Raw genomic sequence first — 21,773 nt, 5'->3', positions numbered from 1 at the left:
TCGCAGCAGCTGACCGAAGTCAGCCTATTGTTTCGATCTGTATTCTTGTCGAACTTACTTAGCTTTTATGATGATGAATGATGATGATGATGACACTTAAACTTATTTTATGCACTATTAGAATTTATAAAAACAACCTACTGACCTAGTAACCCTTGATTTAGGTTGACGACCTTTCGGACCGACTTACTACTTGCGTACTTTCATTACCGACTTTACCGCTTTTATCACTGTGAGTTATAGCATTCCCTTTTTACTTTAACTTATTTTGGGAACTGAGAATACATGCGAATTTTATGTTTTACATACTAGGCACGAGTACTTAAACTTATATATGTGTGGGTTATACAACGGCAGAAACATTCCCTTTAGCTCGGTAACGTTTAGTCATTGGTTTTTGAACCGGTGAACGCGAATCTTAGATATGGATCCATAGGGTTTGACATCCCAACTCGGGCTAGTCGCGCTAGCATTTAGCGAGTGTTTAATACTTCGTAGACATACGTACTTGCCAAGTGTACTTTCAGGGGGTATAAACGTTAAGTTAGTTACCGAGTGCCCACGGTTATACATATACTTTATCATACTGATTTGAATTACTGATTTGAAACGCTTGTTTGAAGCACTGAAATCTCGTGGCCTACATTACATTACTGAATACAAACAAACTATAGCTCACCAACATTCGTGTTGACTTTTTAAGCATGTATTTCTCAGGTGTTTAGACGTTGTTGCTTCTGCTGTTAGCCTTGGTGTTCTAGTCTCGGTGTATAGACTTGCTGTTACAGACTTGCTGTGTTAGACTTCCGCTACATTACTTAGAGATGTCTCAAGCATGAAACTTTTACTTTGCATTCCCAACTTATGTTATTTTCAAAACAATAGCTTTGTAATGACCTTAGTATCATGTACTCATGTTAATGTTTCCTATTCATCTTTTGTAAAACGTTATCTGTTCATGAATGCAAAACTGGTTTTCAAACAGCATATAGTGTTTGACCTTGTAATGATCCTGTTGTTGATGTACCGTACACGATGATTTTGTACGGGGCGTCACACATTTGAACTAACTCAATTAGATATATAGTATAATATAAATATAATATAATTGGCTCATAAGTTTTAACTTCTAGAATTTTATAGGAAATTTAATGTGCATGAAATTTGGTGGAATGTTGAAATGATTTGGTGAGGATTGGGAAAAAAGATGAATAGTGAATATGTAATCAAAGTAAAAAAGAAAAGTGACATAAATGACCTCACACGTGTAGCACATGCTAAAATTATCAAAATTTAATTTATTAATGGCCCTAAGTAATAGGGACCACTGGTGAATTAATATGTTTGTAATGTTTTATGAATTAAATTCAAATAACTCATAAATTTCACATAACAATCATTATATATTTATCGAAAAAAGTTGAGTTTTTACATCAACAACCAAAACAAACAAACAAGTTAAACATAACTACCAAAAGAGTGGACAAAAGGTTTAAAGGGCAAGCAAATCAAACACCAAAGGTTACTTTTAAAATTCGAAGTACCGGCTGGATCAAAACCATTTCCGAAGAACACAGCGAGTCTTCGAGAGACTGTTGAAAATCGGTATATCCATTGAACCGGGCCCCAATTGCAAAATACTAAGCTCACGGCTGGAGCTAAAAATCCAATCGTGGTTTGTCATGAAGTGAAATTAATATTTATCAAATCATTACAGTATGGGATGCATGATGCTCTTTTATTCTTCATTGTGTATGTCTGTTTTTACTTTTTCAGACATATGCCTATGATCTACATGGAATATATTCTATCATCTTCATACATTTGGTTATTATTTTGTAGGTATGCCTCTTCTAAGGTTAGGATTCCAAGTTCAATCAACCCAGCAGACAAATGCACACTTATATAAATGATAAAAACTTCATGAAAATTAGTACACAAAACTTTTGCATCCTCTTGTAACTATTAATAAGTTTATGAAAATTATGCATTAAGAGCTTTTACTAAAGCAATGTTGTACATTCAAAGTTGTACTGTAATACAAGCCCTCAACACACTATTTTAATAGGTCCATTAAAAAAGATGATGAACACATTACTACCCTCTTGTAATAGGACTATAGGAGTAAGTCATAAGTCATTATAGCATATATAGCTACCAATAACGTTTTTGGAATGTGATAGGTAGTGAAGTACTATTTTTAACTGAAAGTTCTTGGTGCGTTGATGATGACCTGACTTCCCATAAGCTAAGCGAGGTCAGGGGTTACCACATTTTTTTGGGCGGAAGAACTCATTGAGACCTATAGATTAACAGATTAAATATGGAGGTCTAGATATGTATAAATGTAGTAGTGCGGCGTCTATGCATTTGAGCCTCACCCGGTGAAGTTTTTACCACACGCGATGTCTGTATGGATTCGTAGTGGGGGGTTTTCTCCCGAGGGACAGTAGGACTGTAATGGTTTGTCCTGGAAATGATCGGGTGAGTGAGTTCCAACATCTCGTTCGAACCATCATCAATGACTCCTAGCCTCCATTTTTAAAAAAAGTACGCTAGTATTTTTATTTTTAGTGATGCATCACTAACATTCATCACTAACATTGTTTTAGATTCTTGTATGGCACTAGAACAAGTTGGACCTTTAGTGTGGACAACTGTCCACGCAATAGATCTACATGTTCATGCAATATGTGTTTTGTGTAGGCATGTTCAAGCAAAAAGGTTCTCGCTACACACTCAACGTGAGATATCGGGTGTGAGGACATTGTCCACGCTACAAGTGATTTTTAAGAAAAATGGAAAAGAAAAGAAAATAAAATTATCGCATGGACATGTTAATGCAAATAGAGTTCTCAAGATAACACTGTCGCGTGGATATGTCCACGCAAATAATGTTCTTACAATAAACTTTTAGCTTGAATTATCCAAGAAGTGTTCTCACAATTAAGTAATGGCGTGGACAGGTGCAGAAAAGAAATTTTGTCACAATTAACTAGTTGCGTGGACATGTCCACGCAACAATATTAATGCAAATACAACATAATTGTATTTGCAGCTTTCTGACCTGTTTTTCGAATCGTTTCTCTTGTTTTCTTACAATACAATACCAACAACAATATAATCAACAATAACAACAATATCAACAACAATATGAAAAATTGCCAAATCCATATCAAACAACCAAATTCAAGCAGGTAACAAATTCACAAAAAGTTCAAAAATACTAATTCAAAGTGGTTTAAAACAGGTATCAAGCAACCTCGAGATACTAACACCACTCAATACCAACTTCAACTCATTCGATAAGCATTAAGCTAGTCCAATAGGCATTAAGCTTGTATGATAAGCATTAACCTCGTTCGATAAGTATTAAGCTCGTTAGGTAAACATTAAGCTTGTGAGATAAACACGTAACATGGGAATAATTTAAGTCTCTTGGAAATTATTTTATTTTGGAGGAAAATTGAATTATTTTAAAAAAAATAAATTTGAAAACAAACAATTCTAGTTTAATAAAATAAAATTTATTTTATTAAAAAAAAAAAAAAAAAATGCTAAATACATGTTGCATGGACATGTCCACGCAATAGGTCTTGACAAGAAGTATAATATAACGTTTTCTTATTTTCTATCTTTGACTATGAAAAGAAACGTAAAAATAAATCAATATTGACATATTGTTGAGTTAGTCAAAGAAAAAAAAATCAACGCTGGCTCATTTTTCAGTCATTTAGTGGCTTTATTGCTTAAAAATTGTCCATGCTAGTTGTCTCAATTCTTAAAGTGTCATAGAATGAATTAAAGAACATTTATTGACATAGGATTAGAAAATGCTGATCTACGAATCATCATTGCTCATAATTAATTAAGATTATTAGTTTCCATTATCAATTTATCGGTTTGGATAAGTTCATGGACAAACAAATTATTTTGATCTATTATAATATAGCAACCTTCTAGTTATTGTTGATTAGGTTTTTGTAGTTTTGCGCAAATTTAGGAAAAGCAACTGCTGAATTTAGAAACATATCGGAACTATATCTATCTATAGTGATGTAATAATTGACTTTAAAATAGATTCATAAGATCAAGTTGCAAACGCTTGATTGGATAAACTTCAAAAATTCATCTTCTAGCTTCTTATTGAAGTAAAGATCAACTATCTCGCTCTTAATTAGATGCTTACCTTTGATCAAAACGACATGAAGAGATAAGATATGATGCATTTATCGATCTTGATTGATAAATCCAAACTTCTAGTCTTATTAGTTTAATTACACATACCGACATACGTACGTAAGCAAACAAGTAGATATGAGAACTATGGATGATGAAACAAGTGGGGATTGAGGTGTAAATTATTTAAAAATTAACATAAATTTGGTGTACGTTGTTATAATTCAGTAGGCTTATAACTACCTTTAGTGGTTTGATTCTTGATGTTATAATTCAGTAGGCTTATAACTACCTTTAGTGATTTGATTCTTGATTAAGAATACTAATAATGAAGTGTAAGAACAAAGATGATAATGGAGAGAAAGAAAGAAACACTTTGTAAGTGTGAGAAATGGTGCAAGTTTAATGCTTGCATTCATGAGTATTTATAGCCTAAAATCTCAATATAAAAATACATACTTTGTGTACCAAAATTGACTATATGTATACACCAAAATTGACTATCCATATCTATATTATTATTATTATTATAACACTCCCCCTTGGATAGCAATTTTATTTTGTTGAAGATCAACTATAAATTACTGCCTCGTTAAAAACCTTGCTAAAGAAAACCCAGTGGGAAAAAACTTTAGCTAAGGGAAAAAGAGTGCAGCATGGAGTTGACTCCCCCTCAAGTAGACATCGCTTCAGCTGTTACATCTTTTGAACATGTCTCATGCCAATGTTATGAACGTGTGTTCTGAAAATAGCAGTTGGAAGTGCTTTCGTGAAAAGATCAGCAGAGTTTTTGCTAGATTGCACATATCTCATTTCAATCTGGTTGTCCTTAATGAGATTTTGAGTGTATGAGAAGAATCTAGGTGGTATGTGTTTTGTTCGGTCACTTTTGATATACCCTTCTTTCATCTGTGCTATGCAAGCTGCATTATCTTCATAGATAGTTGTTGGACTTTTATCGCGTTCTAGTCCACAAGAATCAGTAATGAGTTGTGTCATTGATCTCAACCAAAAACATTCTCGAGTAGCTTCATGTAATGCAATCACTTCGGCATGATTTGACGATGTAGCAACAAGTGTTTGTTTTTGAGAACGCCATGATATTGCAGTACCTCCATTTAGGAATACATATCCAGTTTGAGATTTAGCTTTATGTGGATCAGATAAATAACCTGCATCTGCATAACCAACCAAATCTTGTTTTGATTCGTTAGAATAAAATAATCCTAAATCAGTAGTTCCTCGAAGGTATCGAAATATGTGTTTGATCCCATTCCAGTGTCTTTTGGTAGGAGCAGAGCTGAACCTTGCCAACAAATTAACTGCAAAAGAAATGTCAGGTCTTGTACAATTTGTAAGATACATAAGAGCTCCAATTGCACTAAGATATGGTACTTCTGGTCCAAGAATGTCTTCTTGATCTTCACATGGACGAAATGGATCAGCTTCAACATTGAGTGATCTAACAACCATAGGAGTACTTAATGGTTTTGCCTTGTCCATATTGAAACGTTTCAAAATCTTTTCAGTATATGTTGTTTGATGTACAAGTAAACCATTAGGCATATGCTCAATTTGTAAACCAAGGCAATACTTGGTTTTTCCGAGATCTTTCATTTCAAATTCTTTCTTTAGAAGTTGAATGGCTTCATGGATCTCTTTATTTGTACCTATGATGTTAAGATCATCAACATAAACAGCTATGATCACATATCCGGATGTTGTTTTCTTAATGAAAACACAAGGGCAAGTAAGATTATTTGTATACCCTTTGCTTATCAAGTAATCACTTAATCGGTTATACCACATACGTCCCGATTGTTTTAACCCATATAAAGATCTTTGTAATTTAATCGAATACATTTCTTTGGGTTTTGCATTTGATGCTTCTGGTACCTTAAATCCTTCAGGTATCTTCATATATATATCACTATCAAGTGATCCATATAGATAAGCAGTCACAACATCCATGAGATGCATTTCTAAATTTTTAGAAACTGCCAGACTGATTAAGTACCTAAAAGTAATTGCATCCATAACAGGAGAATAAGTTTCTTCATAATCAATTCCCGGTCTTTGAGAAAAACCTTGAGCTACAAGTCTAGCTTTATACCTTGTAACTTCATTTTTCTCATTTCTTTTTCGGACAAAAATCCATCTGTATCCTACAGGTTTCACATCTTTAGGAGTGAGAATGATGGATCCGAAAACTTTTCTTTTATTGAGTGATTCTAATTCAGCTCGTATTGCTTCTTTCCATTGAGCCCAATCATGTCTATTTTGACATTCAACCATAGATGTTGGTTCTGGATCATCATCATTATTCATGATGTCATATGCAACATTAAATGAAAATTTCTCATCAAGATTTTTCATTTCATTTCGGTTCCATAATATTTTTGAATATGCATAATTGATTGCAATTTCTGTATTGACATCATCAATCTCCTCTGCAGTAGGAGTACTGATTTGTGGTTCTTCTTGAACACTTTCTTTTACTTCATTATCAGCTGATTTTCTTTTTCGAGGATTTTTATCCTTTGAACCGATTGGTCTTCCACGTTTCTGACGTGGCAAAGATTCATGAGTGACGTTATTGCCAGCTTTTGGAATTTCAATTCTAGCTGGAGTATTTACTGCTGGTATATATGATTTTGTCACCGTTTTTGTATCTGTAAATGCATCAGGCAATTGATTTGCAAGTTCTTGTATATGCATTATCTTTTGAACTTCTGTCTCGCATTCTTTTGTGCGAGGATCAAGATACTTTAATTGAGGTTCACACCATGAAACATCATTTTCTTTATTTTTCATTTCTCCCCCTAATCTAGGGAACAATGTTTCATTAAAATGACAATCAGCAAAACGTGCTGTAAAAACGTCACCTGTCATAGGTTCAATATACCTTAATATTGAAGATGTTTCATATCCAACATATATTCCCAACCTCCTTTGAGGACCCATTTTTGTACGTTGTGGTGTCGCAATTGGAACATACACTGCACAACCAAATGTTCTAAGATGGGAAATATTTGGCTCTTGACCAAAAGCAAGTTGTAGGGGGGAATATTTATGACTTGCACTTGGTCTGATGCGAATCAATGCAGCAGCATGTAAAATTGCATGACCCCATATAGATACAGGGAGTTTTGTTCTCATTATCAATGGTCTAGCGATTAACTGTAAACGTTTAATCAATGACTCGGCTAAACCATTTTGTGTATGCACATGAGCAACAGAATGTTCAACAACAATTCCTATAGACATGCAATAGTCATTAAATGCTTGAGATGTAAATTCACCAGCATTATCAAGTCTCACTCTTTTAATGGTGTAATCAGGAAAATGAGCTCTCAATTTAATAATTTGGGCAAGAAATTTTGCAAATGCCACATTACGGCTTGATAACAGACAAACATGAGACCATCTGCTAGATGCGTCTATTAGAACCATGAAATATCTAAATGGTCCACATGGTGGATGAATTGGTCCACATATATCACCTTGAATTCTTTCAAGAAACATTGGTGATTCTTTCTCAACCTTAAGTGGTGAGGGTCTAGTTATCAATTTTCCAAGAGAGCAAGATGTACATGGAACCATTGTATCATGATGGATTTTTCTATCCTTTAGTGGATGTCCATGAGTACATTCAATAATCCTTTTCATCATTGTTGATCCTGGATGGCCTAATCTGTTATGCCATAAACTGAATACACCAGGATCAATATATTTTTCGTTAACTACCATATGTATTTCTGGTACATTTATATGTGTATAATGTAATCCAGAACTAAGTCTTGGCAGTTTTTCAACCACATGACTCTTGTCAGTGATACTTAAATATTTCTCATTTTCTGTTGTCACTGACTGATAATCATACCCGTTAAGGTATATGTCGGAGAAACTCAATAAATTTCTGCTTGACTTGGGAGAAAATAAGGCATCATTTATTAAAAATTTTGTACCATTTGGTAGTATGAAATTTGCCTTTCCTATCCCTTTTATCAAGTTAGCAGGTCCTGATATTGTATGTATAGTTCCTTCCGTTGGTTTTAGATCAATAAAATATTTCTCGGATTTAAGTATAGTGTGTGTAGTTCCACTGTCTGCTATACAGAGATCTCCACCACTTGATTGATGTTGTATTCCAGCAAAATTCATATTGAACTTCATATATAAGAAATAAATAGTGAGTACATTAATATTACACAATATTTTAAACGCAAATAGATAGTACTGAAACATTTAGCAAACATAATGACAAAGACAGACGATATTAAATCGTTTATTTTTCAAAAGACACACAACTTAATCAAGAATCAAAATATCTAAATGGTCCACATGGTGGATGAATTGGTCCACATATATCACCTTGAATTCTTTCAAGAAACATTGGTGATTCTTTCTCAACCTTAAGTGGTGAGGGTCTAGTTATCAATTTTCCAAGAGAGCAAGATGTACATGGAACCATTGTATCATGATGGATTTTTCTATCCTTTAGTGGATGTCCATGAGTACATTCAATAATCCTTTTCATCATTGTTGATCCTGGATGGCCTAATCTGTTATGCCATAAACTGAATACACCAGGATCAATATATTTTTCGTTAACTACCATATGTATTTCTGGTACATTTATATGTGTATAATGTAATCCAGAACTAAGTCTTGGCAGTTTTTCAACCACATGACTCTTGTCAGTGATACTTAAATATTTCTCATTTTCTGTTGTCACTGACTGATAATCATACCCGTTAAGGTATATGTCGGAGAAACTCAATAAATTTCTGCTTGACTTGGGAGAAAATAAGGCATCATTTATTAAAAATTTTGTACCATTTGGTAGTATGAAATTTGCCTTTCCTATCCCTTTTATCAAGTTAGCAGGTCCTGATATTGTATGTATAGTTCCTTCCGTTGGTTTTAGATCAATAAAATATTTCTCGGATTTAAGTATAGTGTGTGTAGTTCCACTGTCTGCTATACAGAGATCTCCACCACTTGATTGATGTTGTATTCCAGCAAAATTCATATTGAACTTCATATATAAGAAATAAATAGTGAGTACATTAATATTACACAATATTTTAAACGCAAATAGATAGTACTGAAACATTTAGCAAACATAATGACAAAGACAGACGATATTAAATCGTTTATTTTTCAAAAGACACACAACTTAAACATTCAAGAAATCTTCATATAAATCAGATGGTTTCTCAGTGACTGTTGGATCAATATTATCCACAAAATTTACTTCCTTTTCTTTACCTTTCAGCGAATCCTGATACATCTTAACAAGATGTTTAGATGTTCGGCAAGTATTAGCCCAGTGGCCCATTCTACCACATCTGTAGCAAGATTCTTCAGAATTTTTAGAAGAATTTTCTTCAACATCTTGTTTAATGGGCTTGTTTTGTGGTTGATATTTATATTTTCGTGGATTACTATTTCTTTGACCACCACGGCCACGACCACGACCACGTCCTCGCCCATTACCATTACCATAAGGATGGTTTCTACCATAGTTATGGCTTTTGGCATGATGATGGTGATGGTTATTATAACCACGACCTTGCCCGCGTCCTTGTCCCTGTTTATAATTATTTGCAGTATTTGCTTCAGGGATTGCAAGTGTACCAGTAGGACGGGATTGCTGATTTTTCATTAATAGCTCATCATTTTGCTCTGCAACTAAGAGATATGAATTAAGTTCAGGATATGTTTTGAACTTTAGCATTCTCAAATTTCTTTGCACTGTGATGTTTGCAGCATTCATTGTGGAGAAAGTTTTCTCCATCATGTCTGCATCACTTATTTCATGTCCACAGAATTTAAGTTGTGAACATGTATTATACAGAGCTGAGCTATATTCATTTACTTTCTTAAAGTCTTGGAACCTTAATGTTCTCCATTGTTCCATAGCAGCTGGAAGTAAAATTTCTCTTTGATTATTGAATCTGCTTTTGAGACCTTCCCATAAAATATGGGGATCTTCTACAGTCACATAATTATTTTGTAAGCATTCATCAATATGTTGATGAATAAAGCAACATGCCGTTGCTTGTTCTTTTTCAGAACAAGTGTTGTTTTCATTTATGGCTTCAAGAATGCCCATTGATTTAAGATGCATTTTTACTTTTATAACCCATGGCATGTAGTTGTTTCCAGTTGATTCTAAAGGAGTAAATTTAAGCTTTTCCAGATTCGACATTTTCTATTAAAACAAACAACATGATAAATTATAGTCACTTTATATTCATAAGTATATAAACATTAAACATAAATTTAATATAACATAAATGATAAGTAGGTGACGGTGTCGACCATATGTAAGCAATCATTAATAAATGTTATATAACATAAATATAAATATTAGTAAACATAAATGATAATTAGGCGACAGTGTCGGCCATATAAATGTTAGATAATAGAAATATAAATGTTAGTAACATAAATGATAATTAGGTGACAGTGTCGGCCATATAAATGTTAGATAATTAAAATATAAATGTTAGTAACATAAATGATAATTAGACGACAGTGTCGACCATATATTATTCAGGTGGTATAACCGACCATATATCATTTTGGTGGCAGAGCCAACCATATTTAGTATTAAGATTATCGTGCTGATAACGTGTTATAATTCAGTAGGCTTATAACTACCTTTAGTGGTTTGATTCTTGATGTTATAATTCAGTAGGCTTATAACTACCTTTAGTGATTTGATTCTTGATTAAGAATACTAATAATGAAGTGTAAGAACAAAGATGATAATGGAGAGAAAGAAAGAAACACTTTGTAACTGTGAGAAATGGTGCAAGTTTAATGCTTGCATTCATGAGTATTTATAGCCTAAAATCTCAATATAAAAATACATACTTTGTGTACCAAAATTGACTATATGTATACACCAAAATTGACTATCCATATCTATATTATTATTATTATTATAACATACGTAAACTTATAATAATGCAAGACAGCAACTTAATTGGAAGAGAAATGGTTGTTGTGTGTTGGCCTATTGTGATACTAAGTGGCCTATAGCTACAGTTTTGTCAAATATGTCCAAATTAAAACTAATTTTAGTTAAACCGTTTAATTATTTAAAAAATGGTTAGAAAATAAAGTATTACGGAGTAGTTAATTATGCAACATGAAATATGGTTGGTTTCACTTGGTGGTATGTGTTAGGTCATGTGAATGTGCTGATGTTCCTCCCATGCATGCAAAATGTGAATGACTGGAATAAAATCCTAGAACAAATCTCTAGGGTCCATATATATTGGATGCTAGCTCCTAGGTTACAAATATTACCCGAATAAAGTCCAAAGGGCCAGCACGAGCCATGCAACGTCACTTTTTTTTTTTTCTTTTTTAATTTTACTTTTTCTTGAATTAAATAATAAAGCATTAAAAATGCATGAATACACTCATAAGAGAATGTTAATGAAGACAGAATGGCTATGGCCCTCATGTGGAGTATTAGCATCATATTTATACTCCTTAAGATATTAAACCTTAAAAAATTAGTACTCTCGTAAATGTTATTTTGCCGTTTCAAAATTAGTCATTCCTCCCCTGCATACATGTATTTTGATTAGTCTTCTGAGCGAACAGAGTACCAGAAATATCAAAATCTCCTGTCACATGAATTAATTTTATTCAAGAATCATACCAAAAACACCAACACTACAAGCAATCATAAAATGATTGCTTTTCTCATACACTAACAGAAACCAATCTTACAATATTAGTTCAAGAGATATTGAATTAATCTCTCACAATAAACATAATGAATCAAAAGAACATAAATTAGAGTTTGATCGTATAACATAGCTAGAAAAGAGAAAAAACTATTTTCTCATACTGACGAAAAAATAATAAAAACCTTAATTTCTATTTATATAGAAATGTTACACCATGCTCCCTTTCAGTATTAACTTGTACAACTTTAGTTCCTCAACTTGATCCAATGTTCCGCAGTCATCTTCAAGCTTTCATAAATGACTCTTTCAACCGTGCACAATTAATTAACCCAAAAATAAGCATAAAAATAATAGACAAACTCATGTTCAAATTACAAGAACATACAAATTTAATATCCACCCTTAATCTAAATATGACGTAAGGTTAACTTTTAACAACATATAATGTTGTGAACCACTTAATACTTTTGTAAAAAATATCAGAGACATTATCATCCGATGCAATGTCATAAGTAACAATAACCCTTGAACTGCTTTTTTTTTTCTCTTACAAAGTAAGATCTACCTCAAAAGGTTTGGTTTTTTTCATGATAAACATGATTTTTTTGCAATTTGCAAGGTAGATCCGTTATCACAAAAACTTTCACAAGTAAAGCGGTTTTAATTTTTAAACCATTTAATTTTCAGAATTCAAATGATCTCATAAGTGACTGAAGCAAGAGCTTTATACTCTACTTCAGCTGGAGATCTTAAAACAGTAGATTGTTTCTTATTATTCCAAGATATCAAAGACTCACCAAGATATATACAAAAACCAGTAACAAATCTCCTAGATATATTACACTTTGCATAATCAGAATCAACAAAGGCAGATAAAACAAACTTGTCACTCTTCTTTATGAAGATACCTTTACCTGGAGACAGTGGCGAATTTACAGCTTAGGGAGTGGGGTCCCATGACCCCACTAGTGGGAAAAAAATTTATACGATGTATACTTCAAATTGTACAGGACACCACTAAAATTAACTATAGGACCCCATATATTTTTAAAATTTATACTATTTTTGGAGGTAAACAACTACTAAAGTACCCTTCAAATATAATTAGTCTTGAATTTTTTTTTGGGAACCCATTGAATTTTCATCCTAGATTCGCCACTGCCTGGAGAGCTCTTCAAGTATCTAAGAACTCTGAAAGCAACCTTTAAACGCGAATTTAATGGAGCATGCATTTGTTGACTTAAGCAATGATCATCATAAGTGATGTTATGCGAGGTGTATATGAAATAGCTTATATTTTACTAGGAAAAACTATTAAATACGATACAATTTTACACAAGATATTTATTTATTTATAGAATGGATATACTTAAACCTTGCTACAACACTTATAGGCAGTGTACCTAATCGTACAGTAGTGTAGTTTTTAGTAAGTCGGGTTCGTTCCACAGGGAAAATCTTTAAACAAAGCTTAACGCTATATTAGTTTTAATTTATAAAAATACAAATATATAAATAAGTAATATTATTATTATAAAGGGGGGTTTTTACCGTTTAATGACCGGTTTGTCGATTTTTAAAACTTTAGTCGCAGTTAAAACCTAATGTAAAATATTAAAAATAAATACAAGACTTAATTTAAAGCGTAAAGTAAATAATGATAATGAAATTGCAATAAATAAAAGTGCGATAAAATAAAATTACGATAATTAAAAAATACGATAATTAAAAGTGCAATTAAATAACAATAAATAAAAGTGCGATAATTAGAAGTGCAATTAAATATAAAATAAAGGAAATTAAATATGAAATAAAAGAATTATGCTTATTTAAACTTCCGTAATCATGATGTTTGACGTGTTGATTTTAGTTTTATGCCCATGGGTTAATTGTCCTTTGTCCTGGATTATTTAATATGTCCGTCTGGTTTTTGTCCATAACAGTCCATCAGTCATAAATATAAAGTGCGAGTATCCTCGTCAAATTATCCTTATACCCGAAGTTAAATATTCCAACTAATTGGAGACTTAAACTGTAACAAGGTTTTAATACTTTGTTTAATAATTACACCAGGATATCGACTGAGTGTAACCCAAGGTTTTAATACTTTGTTATCAATTATGCCAAGTGTCCTTATACATAATTTCACCCCTGTTTTAATAATTCTAGTGACTATTAATCCATTCCCGTGTCCGGTTAAATGAACGATTATTCGTACATATAAATACCCCGCCCATCGTGTCCGATCGAGTGTATATGGTTATTTATGGGTACGTCCAATTGTAAATCTTTATATTAAAATTAACAAATTATCATTTAGTTAAACAAATATAAAGCCCATTAATAGCCCATAGTCTAATTTCCACAAGTGTCGTTCTTTTGTCCAAACCCCAATTATGGTACAAAGCCCAATTACCCAATTTTAGTAATTAGCCCAACATCATGATTACTTCGGTATTAAATAAGCATAATAATAACTTAGCTACGAGACATTAAATTAAAAAGGTTGAACATAACTTACAATGATTAAAAGTAGCGTAGCGTTACACGGACAGAATTTCGACTTACACCCTTACAATATTCGCTGACATACCCTTATTATTGGAAATTAAAATTAAAATATAAATTATATATATATTTACGTATATAGAGAGATAGATAGAATTAGGATATATAAAACGTTCAGAATGCGTTGCCTTTTATAGGCATTTTCGAATTTGGCTGCTACGCGAGTCGCGGCACTCTTGCTCTTCAAACTCCGCAAGTCACGGAGTTCGTAAATCCAGCTCACACAAGTTTGGATCCTAGTCTGCCGACGGATTTTAATAATATAAATATAATATAAATATATAATTTATATAATTAATTATATATTATATTATATTTATATACATAATTAATTTGTAACTTTCGGTCCATTGCGTCGAGCGTTGAGAGTTGACTCATGTCCCGGTTCCGGATTTTCGAACGTCCTTGCGTACAATTTAATATCTTGTACTTTGCGTTTTGAATCTTGTACTCTTGTAATTTTGAGACGTTTCTTATCAATAATTGGAACCTCTTTGATTGTATTTTGTACTTTTGAGCTTTTTGGTCGTTTGCGTCTTCAATTCGTCGAATCTGTCTTTTGTCTTCACCTTTTATTATTTAAACGAATATCACTTGTAAATAGAACAATTGCAACTAAAAGCTTGTCTTTCTTGAGGGATAATGCTATGAAATATATGTTCGTTTTTAGCATTATCAAATATTCCCACACTTGAGCGTTGCTTGTCCTCAAGCAATATAGTCTTGAAATACTAGAATCACTTCTTTATTCTTCACACTTTGTACATCAGTGATTTCTTTACGGCGGTATAAACAATGGTAGTAACGTTATGGTTTACAGTCCCACATGACTATAAAAATTTAGATCCATTAAGGAAATTGGATCTTTATGAAAACATTTGATCTTTTGAAAATTAAATCTAGCTTTTACCCTAGATAAGTTTTCCGGAATAACCCTTCACCGGTGTTTGCAAATTGTTTTTGTGGGTTCGGTGGGTTTCAGATTTGAAAATTTTAGCTCAAAACTTGTGGTTTTGTGTCACCCACTTGCTAACCTTGTATTGGGAAAGCAACACGTCCAGTATACTTGCTCCGTATATTACCTTTCGATAAACTACTGTCCGGTTGTAAAGGAAAGCGTTGAACAAGCAACTGTTAAGGCAATGTCCCCTGACATGCTTTTAATTATGGTCTATAACGTGTCGGATGCAATTACTATCCTTTGTAGGAGCAATAGTAAAGCTCACCCTTATACTTTTTCGGTCTGGCACAAGGTCCTGTCTTTGACCATGCTATGCAACCACCATTCTTACGGTTGACACCCGATTTGGTTCAGGTGACCTAATGAATTCCAGGTGAATTCCTAGGATTTTACGTTCAATGGTAATGAACGCATTGAAAATGGGTTTTCAGAAAACAAATCGGTTTGTAATTTTGATCAAAATATTTTCTTGTTCAAGCTCGAGTTTAGATATCATCGAATTCCATGAGTTTGTAATTCTCAATCTTTAAGGTCAATCTCTAGGATTGAGTAATATCAGTCTTAAAAGCTGATTTTTGATCTTTAAGGAGATTATCCTTTCTGGGGATCTGATTCATTAGTCTTATCCAGCTAATTTGCACGGCGTCCTCCCCATTTTACGAGACAGATCCTCTCATGGTTAGGATAAGTCAGACCACTTGGCGACCCTGTTTTATGCTGAGGTCCGTAGATTTCCTGCTGATTTTAGAGATGACTTTTCTAGGTTTTTCGCCAACCTACAGCTGGTCTGGACGACAACTTCATGACCTAAATCAAGAAGCGCGTTTCTCTTTCAGAAGACTTTACTTCCTTTTAATGATGGAATTGATTCATCGTGTAGATCCATCTCTTCTTTTCTTTCATCGGGTAAAACAGTTAATTATCGTCCAAAACAAAAGTATTTTCAATTTTTTGTACAAAAATATGTGATATATATTTTGAATAACTTGGTAAAAATTTTCCACACTTGGCTTTTATTTTCCTTTCTTTGCCTTTTTATTTTCCTCTATTCCATTTTAAATGAATTTTAACATTTTGGTTTGTTTCTCAATTTATGTCCTTTCCAAGGTAACAATAATTTCGGTGTTAACACCTAGTTTTATCGTTCATAAATATGTATAAACATGATTTTGAGTTCATTTAATTAAAAATTTTGAAAATTTTTACTAGAATTGGGTAGTCAGTATATAAGACTAGGGCTGTTCTTTATTATCAGAGAGCACTAGATTCTAATACAACTACTGCGTTACTAGTATTTTTAATGGTAACCAAGTGTTTAAATAAAATATTTTTAAAAATTCGAAAGAATTTAACCCCTTCCCACACTTAAGATCTTGCAATGCCCTCATTTGCAGGAAATCGGTAACAATTTAAATTATTGAGAGTGATTAGCGTAGAAAAATGATTAAATTTTACCAAAGTTTCCAAACATATTGTTGTTTGTGTTGAATGATAAATGGTGCACATCATTTGTTCATTCCGCCTTGTTGTTATTTCACATATATTTTGCATCTTGTCGTCAAAATTAGTTGCTTTTGCTGAACTTAATGCCAGTCTTTGAAAATGCGTTGTTTTACCCTGTTATGTACATAAGATAAACTGCAAACATATATACATATTTTTGAAGTTTGGTATATTACCCCACATTCAAAAATTATTAAAATCTAATAATAAAAGTTAGAAAATTATAAAAACTATTACAATATCAACATAAGTGTTAAATGTAGTAACATTACAAAAATAAAATAAATAAAACTAAATAAACTAGGGTTGATACTGATACCAGTAGGGGTTCCATGCATAACCGTATGTGTTATAAAATACTTCAGCTGGGTTATAAGTAGGATACGGTGGTTGGATTTCTATAGACCAGGGAGGAAATATGGGCTTTGGAGTAGGAATATAGTTTCTACCTATATGTTGGCAATGAGCTATGATGTGGTTTTGATGAACTTACCAATCTTCAAATGCTCGATGTCTAGCATTTTCATATTCTTGTGAAGCTATAAACCTTTGCATTTCTGTCATTTCATTTCCCCTTCCCACATTACCTGGCTGTTGATTTCTTTTAACCTGTGGATGTCTTCCATTATATGCTACTGCGGCGTTATTTCGCCTCTTCAAAACCTTAGCACCATGATATATATTTAAACCAATTGTATCTTGGGGTTCTGGTTCTTCGATTAATAATCCCCCCCGACTTATATCCACATCGAGATACTCAGCAATTAATGTAATAAATATACCACCTCCTATTATACTGTGCGGTCTCATCCCCCTAACCATAGCCGATAAATAATAACCCACACAATAAGGTATACTTACAGCGCTTTGTGGGTCTCGAATACACATGTGGTAAAATAAATCTTGCTCATTTACCTTTTCCTTATTTTTACCTCGCTGTGTAATCGAGTTCGCTAGAAACCTATGGATTACTCTTAATTCAGCTCTATCAATATCAAGATAAGAGTAATTTCCCCCTTTAAATCGGTGATGGCTAGTCATTTGACTCCATACACCATGCGTATCAAAATTTTCATCAATCTTCCTACCATTTAATATCAACTCTTGACAATCGGCAGATGCTAGCTCCTCAGGCGTATATATACGTAAGGCCTGAGCCATGTCTAGTAGAGACATGTGGCGCATCGAACCTCCTAACAAAAATCTAATAAAAGTTCGATCGGTTAAAGTAGCTACCCGATCATTTATTTCTATACTACACAATAATTCTTCACACCATACTTTATATACAGGTCTACGCATGTTGAATAATCGTACCCAATCGTTAAAAGTAGAATTACCATACCTCTGTGTAAGTAATTCTCTAATCCGTTCGCCCAATCCTACAGCTTCTAACGGTTCCCATTCTATTACCCTAGGTACTTCAACAGCTTTAGAATGAAGAGTGTGCAAGCCCCTTTGGTATTTTGGATAATCTATCCAACGTCTGTCTAATCTCAAGTTCGAGTGTAAATCTTCCACGTGCATATCTAAAAATGTCATAACTGGATGAGGTATATCTTGTTTGTAATAGTTATCAACATCCTGTTGTTCCGCATTCTCAGGAGGAGCAATGCGAGCTTGGGATGAAGATTCACCCCTTTCAGTCTGCAAAATACATCAAACACAATTTTTGTGCATCCAAATATGCATTAGTGTCAGCAAAATCATCAATCAAAATAATTACAATGACATGTTCAATTTATATCAAACTTATGCCCATTTTCATATTTTTATCAAATCTACACTTTTTCAAATAAGCATATACGAAAATGTTCTCCAAGTTCATAAGCATTCAACTCAAATAACATGTCAAAATAATCATTATTAGCAATTAAACAAGTTTCAAATGGCATTATCTCTCAAAAATCAAGTTCATGAATTTTAGACTTGAAAAAGTCCACTTTAATTCTCAAAAATCATGTTTAGGCTCAAAGTTTGGATCATTTAACTACCTAAACATGTTACACTACTTAATTTAGCAATAATTCATGACAAAAATCGATCATAACCTGTTTATATCAAAAAGCCCCAAATTGCTCAAAAACACAAACCCTAGATTACTCAAAATTTGAAGTTTAAGGCTTCTAATCATGTTAAATAGCATCAATCTAGGTTATACAAGCATAATATATAAACTATTCAAGTATAATTACACTAAAAAGCATCAAAATCGAATTGGGTATAAAATTGCTCAAGAACACTAAATTTTCGGATTAAAGGGTGTTTTGGTGTAGAAATTTACCGTTTTCCTTGAGTAATTCCTTGATAGCATCCTTCTCAACATGATTTTGTGAAAGATTTGATGAAAAATGGCCAAAAATTGCGAATTTGGGAGGCTTTTTTCGGGTATTTTCGCAGTTATTTGTGTGTGGTGTTGGTAAACTGATCTGTTCTTGCGTTTTATTTTTTTTCTGTATTTTACAAACTCCGCGAGTTGCTGTGTTTACCCATTACAAACTCTGCGAGTCGCGGTGTTTGTATTTTTTTTTTATAAAAACCTTAACTTATAAAACAATTAATTAATTAATTTTAAAATTTTGTTTCCCTTGTTATTTAGGACGACGTCATTTCGGAACGATGTCCTAGTCCGTCCCTCGACAAAATTTTAAAATTTGTCAATTTAAAGCGCGGTTTTAAAAGCAAGATTTTTTTGGGTTTTTTAATTTTTTGGCATACTTTAATTCAATAAGATGAAAAATAATGATAATAAAAGTTCCCGTCCCTCCCTTGGGTAAAGCAATTTCGGTTCAACGACCTAGTCTTCAACTTACGACGAATTTTTAAAAATCATATTTTTAACTTAGCAAAATAAAGTAAATTTTTGTTTTTAAATTCACACCAAACTTAAATTTAAAATGCATAAAATTAAAAATTCATATTATTACAATTAAAAATTCACAACAAACTTATATTATATATTTTTTTACATACAAACTTAAAAATATCAAATTTTCAAATATTTACAATTTTAAATATATTAATTTAAAAAGTTTATAATATTATTTTAATATTAATTTATTAATTTTTTAAAAATAAAATTAAAAATCTTTTTGGCTGTTATCTCACTTTAATCAATCAAATATTATCAAAAATATACGCCCCTCTTTTCGGTAAAGTAATTTCGGTTCCATGACCTAATTTAACTCATGACGAATTTTTGAAATATTTTGAATTGATTGATTAAAGATATTTATACCTTAAGAATAAACGGTAAATTTCGCAGTGATGTAATAAATTTTTGTATGATATCAATAATTTCGGTCGCAAGACCTAATTTTATTGAATACCAATTTAATACTTTATAGCGAACAAATTAGCGTTTATTATCAAAAGGTTAAAAATAAAAATAAAAATAAAAATGAAAACTGTACAAACTTACCTGTGAAATAGATTTCTTAGTGATATGCTCTAGCACACTCATAAGATAGTCGGACTAATTGGTTTTCCATGGCTACATAGGCGTAACCTCGAGCGTTTAATGTTTTTTCTTCTAAACATATAAACGGTCCGTCTCTGCATAAAGTAACAAATTCGGTATTTGAATAGGTTTGATTATTTGAACATTTACCTCCGTGTGACCATTTTCCGCATTTGTGACATTTTTCAAGGTGTCGTGCTCTTCTTTTCGCTACGGATTTTGATTTTCCTTTACCAAATTGTAACTTATTATTTTCGCATCTGGATTCTTTTCTTACTCCGTCCAATTTTTCTCTGATTACTGATACCAGTTCACTCGAAAGTGTGTCATTATTACGTTTAGTAATCAAAGCGTGTAGCATTAGACCATGATTTAGTTCACAGGAAGTCTTCATTTCGTAAAAACCTAAAAAAAATAAAAATTCAGAATGGGGGGAGAAGACTAGTTCTTTAGGGTCTGGTAGGGAAAGACCATTCGGGTTCCATTTTCGAGAACTACACGAAAACAGAAAATCTAACTCTAACAGAAATACATATTATCCTTAAAAGACTTGATTCTCCCCACACTTAGTTAGCTGTGGTGTTGAAATTGTGATTAACTTCGTTGTCAACTTCCATCGGACTATCTATATAGTGTTTAACTCTGTGACCATTAACCTTAAATTCAATCCCATTTGAATTTATTAATTCTATCGTTCCGTATGGGAAAACTCTTTTGACTGTGAATGGTCCAGACCACTTTGATTTCAATTTTCCAGGAAATAGCTTGAATCGTGAATTGAAAAGAAGAACTATGTCTCCTTCTTTAAATTCTTTTGAACTTCTGATTCTTTTATCATGCCATTTCTTCGTTCTTTCCTTATAGATTAACGAATTTTCGTATGCTTCTTGTCTTAATTCTTCTAATTCATTTAATTGACTTAACCGTAGACGTCCAGCTTCATGTAAATCAAGATTACATGTCTTCAAAGCCCAAAATGCTTTGTGTTCAATTTCTACTGGAAGATGACATATTTTTCCGTAAACGAGTCTAAAAGGTGTGGTTCCAATTGGAGTTTTATAGGCTGTTCTAAAAGCCCAGAGTGCATCCTCCAATTTAATGGACCATTCCTTCGGATTTGATCATACGGTTTTCTCTAGAATACGTTTTAAAGCTCGGTTGGTATTTTCAACTTGTCCACTTGTTTGTGGATGATATGCAGTGGAAATTTTATGAGTTAATCCATATCTTTTAAGAACTTTCTCAAGTTGATTATTACAGAAATGAGTTCCCCGATCACTTATTAAAGCTTTCGGTGTTCCAAACCTTGCAAAAAGACGTTTTAAAAAGTTGACTACAACTCGTGCATCGTTAGTTGGGAGAGCGTGTGCTTCCGCCCATTTAG

The 21,773-nt window shown here is 32.7% G+C and overlaps 1 long non-coding RNA gene across 1 annotated transcript in view; it reads right to left on the bottom strand.

The window, feature by feature from the left end:
* Positions 1–11,915: 11,915 nt before the first annotated feature.
* LOC139847737 (uncharacterized) overlaps positions 11,916–21,773 on the bottom strand; it is a 30,541-nt gene continuing 20,683 nt past the window's right edge. The window contains exon 3 of the long non-coding RNA XR_011759654.1: positions 11,916–12,200. This is a non-coding gene — a long non-coding RNA (uncharacterized lncRNA). The remainder of the gene's footprint in view (positions 12,201–21,773) is intronic.

Source organism: Rutidosis leptorrhynchoides, chromosome 5, assembly GCF_046630445.1.
Source record: "Rutidosis leptorrhynchoides isolate AG116_Rl617_1_P2 chromosome 5, CSIRO_AGI_Rlap_v1, whole genome shotgun sequence".
NCBI lineage: Eukaryota > Viridiplantae > Streptophyta > Magnoliopsida > Asterales > Asteraceae > Rutidosis > Rutidosis leptorrhynchoides.
The sequence above is the reverse complement of the archived record's forward strand: the minus strand, read 5'-3'. Positions and strand labels throughout refer to the sequence as shown.